The sequence below is a fragment of the Podarcis muralis genome, chromosome 6 (genome assembly GCF_964188315.1).
Source record: "Podarcis muralis chromosome 6, rPodMur119.hap1.1, whole genome shotgun sequence".
Lineage (NCBI taxonomy): Eukaryota > Metazoa > Chordata > Lepidosauria > Squamata > Lacertidae > Podarcis > Podarcis muralis.
In genome coordinates, this window is record NC_135660.1 from 96,732,480 (window position 1) to 96,739,814 (window position 7,335).

Genomic DNA, 7,335 nt, shown 5'->3' on the forward strand with positions numbered 1-7,335 from the left:
AGTTCATATATATATATATATATAGAGAGAGAGAGAGAGAGAGAGAGAGAGAATATTGAGACTACACTCAACAACTCAAGCTTGCATTTCTATATTGAAATAAAGCTTTTTGGATAGTGGCAGCCTTTATAGTATTCCTAAGCAATCTATGTCAAGCTCATTCTACTAAGTAGACTCTTTGAAAAGTTAGTAGAGACTAATCTCTTCCACCAAGTACCCAAATAAAAAAAATGTTCTCAGCATTCTTGTTCTCATTTTTAAAACTGAAGCTGTTATTCTGTTTTATAATATTGTATGAACTGATCTGCGGGCCTCAGGGGACCCAAAAGGAAGGCATACGGAACATTTAAAAGTGAACATTTCATCCTCATGAAGATGGGAGCAAGTCTCAAGTTTCCAACATACATGTTTCCCAAATCAATGAACTGTCTGGTGCACTTAAGGAAAGTGCATTAAGGAAATCAGATGGGTGGGGACATTTCTCAGCTCTTCAGTTTGTTTTGTTGCAGCTCCTGAAAGGCATTCTCAATTAGGGGTGGGGGCAATTCTGGAAGAACTAAGCAAAATACATGGCCAAGGTTAGAATTACATTAGCCAGCCTCTGATTTCAACCCGAAGCAGCGGCCACCAGAAAAGCTGGAGAAATGAATCCAAGCACCTCCCCCCTCAGGACCCGAGCAGAGGAAAGGCAGAGCCGAACACATGTCTGGCTTCAAAGCTCACCTTTCCGTCTCCGGGGAGCCTTAGGCCAGCTGCCCTCCGTCCTGCCCTCCGCGCCGCGTCCGCCCTGCACCTCGACGCCCCAGCGAGTCCGCAGCCTCCGCCCCGAAGCGACTCCCTTCTCCCGCTCGCCCGCCTCCTCCTCCGCCCGCCCTCCCGCGCGGATTGGCCGCCGGCGACAGGGCGCCGCCTCCCATTGGACAACCCGGCGCCCCGCTTCCCCGTGTTCTTCCTCCGTGAGCTGTCGATCAAGGCTGCTGGCTTCCTGGCGCAGGCTGAGGGCAGTTGGGGATGGAGGAGGAGACCCGAGCCTGGGGGCGGGGCTTAGCAGAGCTCGTCCTGGGACGCGGCGCTGTTCCTACGCGGAGTGACACACGCAGCCGGCGCCTCAGCCGCCTCATGCCCAGCAGCTGGAGACCCGCTCCGGCTGGGGCTGGGCGCAGGGGGCGGCGCCGCTTCGAAGGCCTTCTGGACCCTGGAGACGAGGGAACTGAGGCATGAGCTAACAGATTGAGGTTGAATCCTGACAAGACGGAAGTACTGTTTTTGGGGGACAGGAGGCGGGCAGGTGTGGAGGATTCCCTGGTCCTGAATGGGGTAACTGTGCCCCTGAAGGACCAGGTGCGCAGCCTGGGAGTCATTTTGGACTCACAGCTGCCCATGGAGGCGCAGGTCAATTCTGTGTCCAGGGCAGCTGTCTACCAGCTCCATCTGGTACGCAGGCTGAGACCCTACCTGCCTGCGGACTGTCTCGCCAGAGTGGTGCATGCTCTAGTCATCTCCCGCTTGGACTACTGCAATGCGCTCTACGTGGGGCTACCTTTGAAGGTGACCCGGAAACTGCAACTAATCCAGAATGCGGCAGCTAGACTGGTGACTGGGAGCTGCCGCCGAGACCATATAACACCGGTCTTGAAAGACCTACATTGGCTCCCAGTACGTTTCCGAGCACAATTCAAAGTGTTGGTGCTGACCTTTAAAGCCCTAAACGGCCTCGGTCCAGTATATCCGAAGAGTGTCTCCACCCCCATCGTTCTGCCCGGACACTGAGGTCCAGCTCCGAGGGCCTTCTGGCGGTTCCCTTACTACGAGAAGCCAAGTTACAGGGAACCAGGCAGAGGGCCTTCTCGGTAGTGGCGCCCGCCCTGTGGAATCCCCTCCCATCAGATGTCAAAGCGATAAACAACTACCTGACATTCAGAAGACATCTGAAGGCAGCCCTGTTCAGGGAAGTTTTTAATATGTGACATTTTAGTTTATTTTTCATCTTTGTTGGAAGCCGCCCAGAGTGGCTGGGGAAACCCAGCCAGATGGGCGGGGTATAAATAATAAATTATTATTATTATTATTATGAGGGGGTCTTCTTGGCCTTGGGCTCCAGCTGGTCTTTCTGGTGGCCAGGCGGGGGCCCCGGGCCCTCGGCAGGTGGATTCTGTGGCCCTTGGCTGCTCTGATGCCAGCAGTGGCGTAGCGTGGGGGGTGCAGGGGGGGCCGGCCACACCGGGCGCAACATCTGGGGGTTAGGGTTAGGGGGCGCAAATCCATGGGTTAGGGGGTGCAAATTACTTGCCTTGCCCCGGGTGCTGACAACCCACGCTACGCCACTGGATGCCAGGCTGCTCTTGCAGGGACCCCACGTCCTGCAGCTGCTTCGGCGCCTCCTCTGGCTCGGGGGGGGGGGGCAGAGAGCTCTGGTCTTCTTCATTTTGCTCTTCCAGGTCATGAGGGGGGAGGCAGGGCTGCTGGTGCTGGGTCCCCAGGCCTCAGGAGGGGGACTTCTCCTGGCGTCCCCAGCAGCCTCCACGCTGCCGGGGTCACCAACATGGCTGGGTCCCGCCGCCGGGCAGAGGCTGCTGCTTCTGCAGCTGGGACTTCAGCTCCCCTCCTGCGGCCGCCGCCATCTCCTTCTCCAAGCCCCCTAGGTGCTTCCTCTTTTCCCATCTTCAGACTTGGCTGCTTGTCACTCCCGCTTTCTCGCTGTCCGATGTGTGATTTTTAAAATAAATTTTAAAAATCAGCTAAGCCACCCAAGAGCTGTTGAGCCAAGGCTGGGCCTCAACTGCCAAGTGAGGTTGGGATTCTGAGCTGATGTCATAGACTGGTTCCAATCAGTCCATTTCCTCTAGGGGGGGGGGGCTGTTTCCATAGCTGTCAACTTACAGATTTGAAAATAAGGGACCAGCAGCCAAACTAAGGGACCTGCAGCCTCACCTGTTCCAGGCACTCCAGTCTTCCTGTCCTCCTGCAGTCTGGTCAAACGCATGCTGGTAGCTTCGAGAACACTGTCCAACCAACTTTGTAACCAGAGGTTCAACTGAATAGAATCTGAATCACATGCACCACAAGGCCTATGCAGCCTCAACTTAAGATGGCTCCCCGGCCTGGCTTTGCACTGCAAAGTTTGCAGCAGCACGTGCAACAAAATGGCGTCCAGCATTCAAAAAACCCCTCAGCTTGCATTAACTAGCCACACACAAGGCATGCAAGCTCCACAGCCCCAGTCGTTCTTAGACTTCTTATTGGGTGAGCAACACAGCCAAGCAACACAGTTGGAGCCTCCCTCCTCCCTGGTCGGCAGGGAGGGAGGGAGAGGAGCTGCTTCCTTTGAAATTTAAGGGACATCCTTTAAGGCAGTGTTCCCCAACCTTGGGTCTCCAGCTGTTTTCGGACTACAATTCCCATCATCCTTGACCATTGGTCTTGCTAGCAAGGGATGATGGGAGTTGTAGTCCAAAAACAGCTGGAGACCCAAGGTTGGGGAACACTGCTTTAACGGACATCCATCAATAAGGGACAGCGGCGGGACATGGCGCTGGAATAAGGGACTGTCCCTTCAAATAAGGGACACTTGACAGCTATGCCTGTTTCCCCTTAGGGTGACCGCTAACCCAAGAGAAAAAGCAGAGAAATCTTTTAGTTCTGTAGCAAGAAAGAATGAGTGCCAGATTTCTTTCCCCTGCCCTCCTCCATTGCAACACCTTTTCCTCCTCCTCTTCCTCCTCCTCCTCCTTAATACAGTGGTACCTCGGGTTACATACACTTCAGGTTACAGACTCCGCTAACCCAGAAATAGTACCTCGGGTTAAGAACTTTGCTTCAGGATGAGAACAGAAATCGTGCTCTGGCGGCGTGGGGGCAGTGGGAGGCCCCATTAGCTAAAGTGGTGCTTCAGGTTAAGAACAGTTTCAGGTTAAGAACAGACGAATTAAGTTCTTTACCCGAGGTACCACTGTATTTTTATTAAAGTTTTCTTGGTTTACAAAGGTATGCACAATGTCTCTTTTTTCAAGTTACATTTTCCATAGGTCAGTTTCATTTGTTGAGACATTGGGGTTACATTAGGAAGAAAAGGGGGGAAGAGGTGGAGGAGGCCATGGGGGGGTGGAGGTGGGGTCAGGAGGAGAGGTTTCTATTTTGGTTAATGTATGTGTGGGGTTTTGTGTCAGCGTCCTTTGTGCAGGTTCTTTTTGCTATTCACTTGCGTTCCTTTGGTGGTGAGAGAAATTGGGGTTGGCCTAGGGTGCGGTTGCTTGTTTGGGGTTGGCTGTGGTGAACTTGGTTTTCGGGGGGGGAGGTGTTTTTGAATCGGGTTAAGCCATATTAATTTGCATGCTGTTGGCGGTGTGGCATTTGCCCGATTTTTGGGGATACGTTTGTATTGGGGGAGAGAAAGGGTTAACAGGTTGACCAGTAAGAAAGCCGTTTTTGTCGTTAATTCAGTTGGTTCTTTTTTTTGGGGGGGGGAGATAGAGGAGTCAGAGTGAGTTAGAGACAGGGACAAGACTGAGAGGGAATAGAGTGACAGCATTTGGAATATATTTTAAAACTTGATTGTGTTTGAAATAAACTTTAATCTTCATTGTTAACTCTACCTGACTGAGACTCAATGCTTCACCGGGGAACCCTGGGGTTTTCCCCGCAAAATTGGTGTAAGCGGAAGGATAAAGTAGTGGTGTCAATAGTCCGTGAAACGACCGGGGTCTCTGTATGAATGCCGCAGGCGGGATCTTGTCATTGTCTTGTGGGGCTGTGTATGTGATAAAGGGGAGCCATACCGGGGTGAAGGTACAGTATCTTCTATCTGTCCCCGTGTCAGTTTCAGTTTATTGGTTAATTTTTCTAGTAGGGCTGTTTCCCATCCTATTTGGTACCATTGGGCCATGCTTACTCCTGACAGGTCTCTCCAGTGTTTGGCTATGATGTTTCGGGTTGCTGAGAGTAGGTGGGTTATGAGTTCTTTTGTGATGTGAGTGGGCCTTATTGTCTTGGAATATGTTTAGTAGAGCCAGTTCTGGGGTGGTTTCTAATACTTGCTTAGTTATTTTACATATTTCTTGTAATAATAGTAACAACAATAATTTATTATTTATACCCAGCCCATCTGGGTGGCTTCCAACAAAACATTAAAATACAGTAATCCATCAAATATTAAAAGCTTCCCTAAACAGGGCTGCCTTCAGATGTCTTCTCAAAGTCTGGTAGTAGTTGTTCTCTTGGACATCTGGTGGGAGGGCGTTCCACAGCTATTTGTTTTTCTTTTTGTCAATAATTTGCCTCAATTACATCTTTAATTAGGACCGTAAGGTGCTACAGGCTGTTGGTCCATCTAGCTAAGCATCATCTACACTGACTTGATGGCAGCTCTGCAGGGTTTGGCCCAGAATTCTTCCTCAGCTCCATGAACCCTTTTCCTACTAGCTCTGGAATGAGAGGCACTGACTGCCAGAGGGGAATGGGAGCTCACAAAGCGCATTGTTTCAGCCATTTTGAATGGATTGATTGTCTTCTACTGTAAATGGTTGCAGGATTGGGCTTGGCAAAGGTTTTTTTAAACTCGTTCATAAATGGAAAATACTAACCCACACAGGCCCCCTGGTGGGAAATGATGTTACTCTAAATGGCCACGGAACTACCTGTGCACCTTTTCTGTCATTCTTTGACTGTAATCGAGATTTAGCTGCTGTCTCTAGTTTCAAGGCAGGCATTTGCATTTCTGAACGCATCTTCTTTGCAGGAATGTAGCTATTCCTTGTTTGTAGAGATACCCAACCATTAGCCCAAATGACACAAGAATCTCTTGGTTTTGTAATTTTTATCTCTTCCTCAGTTTCCCACTCTTGTTCCCAAAGTTGTTTTGTAACGTTTTTGCACCTTTTTATCATATGATTCTCTTTAACCTATGGACAAAACTGTGCATACTTCTGTTATATAAGATATAGATATATTCCTGTGTGTACTGTGGTTCAGTTTGCATTTTAGAATTTGCTTTTAATTGATTTTGTAACTTTGCTAGTCCAGTTCCCCCTTAACTACACACACAAACCAAATGATTGAATATGTTATGTTTTAGAAATTCAAATGCATGTGCAGTAGAGGCTGCAATTTTTATTCCCATTCAGAGCATGTATTCTATTTCGCAAAGAAGTTGCAAAATACATTTTGTCAAATACTTTTCTAGCCCTCTTTTTTGAGAATTGCTTAACCTTGTGCAGAGGTTGCTCAAGCTCTTCTGAAGCACACCAAAAGTCCACCAAGTCCCGCATCCTGTATCCCAACAGGGACCAGATAGATGCTGCCAAACAAGCAGGTAATCAAGGCAATCGCTCCCCCTCACTGTTTGGCCTCAGCTACTGGTACAGTGGTGCCTCGCAAGACGAAATTAATTCGTTCCGCAAGTCTCTTCGTCTTGCGGTTTTTTCGTCTTGCGATGCACAGTTTCCCATAGGAATGCATTGAAAATCAATTAATGCGTTCCTAGGGAAACCGCCTTCAGACCAGGTCCGGGGACAGTCTGTCCCCGGACCTCTTCTGAAGGCTGGGGGGGGGGGACAAGGGCTTTTCTTCCCACCCCCAGCATTTTAAAAAACCCTGGGACAGCGGAGGACTTCTCCGCTGTCCGGGCGATCTTAAAATGCTGGCGGGCGGCATTTTAAAATCGCGAAGCAAGCCCATAGGGAAATTCGTCTTGCGAGGCAACTCGAAAACGAAAAAACCTTTCGTTTTGCGAGTTTTTCGTCTCGCGAGGCGTTCGTCTTGCAGGGTACCACTGTAACTAGTGATATCCTGCCTCTCAGTGTGAAGGTTTCAATTAGCACAGAGCTCCCACCCCCCCACCCCAAAATCCTGGGAACTCTAGTTTCCCCCTCGCAGAGCTATAATTCTCAGCACCCTTAAGCTGAAGTCTTCCGGGCTCTTTGGGGGAAGCCATGTGCTTCAGTTGTATGGGGTGTGTGCAGCCATACTCCTTTTTTAAGAATGCCATAACCCACAGTAGGGAGGCAAGGACAGCAGTTTCCCTCACCTGTGTTGGAAGGGACCCTTGGGGTCATCTAGTTCAACCCTTTGCAATGCAGGAATCTCCACTAAAGCATCCGTGGCAGATGGCCATCCAGCCTCTGCTTAAAAACAAGACTCCATCACCACCCACCTCCCAAGGGAGTCCATGCCACTGTCAAACAGCTCTTGGGATCAGAAAGTTCTCCCTGATGTTTAGTCGGAATCTCCTTCCTTGTAACTTGAATCCATTGGTTCTGGTCCTACCCTCCAGACCAGGAGAAAACAAGCTTGCTCCTTCTGCCATGTGACAGCCCTTAATAAATTTGAAGGTGGCTCTCC

General features: G+C 49.9%; 1 protein-coding gene across 5 annotated transcripts in view; it reads right to left on the bottom strand.

Moving 5' to 3' along the window:
* Positions 1 to 866, bottom strand: part of PACSIN2 (protein kinase C and casein kinase substrate in neurons 2) — a 51,480-nt gene extending 50,614 nt beyond the window's left edge. For 4 of the 5 annotated variants that reach the window (XM_028728750.2, XM_077930755.1, XM_028728748.2 and 1 more), the window contains exon 1: positions 724 to 866. The gene's annotated coding sequence lies outside the window, so the exon portion shown is untranslated. The remainder of the gene's footprint in view (positions 1 to 723) is intronic. The other variant, XM_077930754.1, reaches the window with a different exon arrangement.
* Between the last annotated feature and the right edge of the window lie 6,469 nt (positions 867 to 7,335).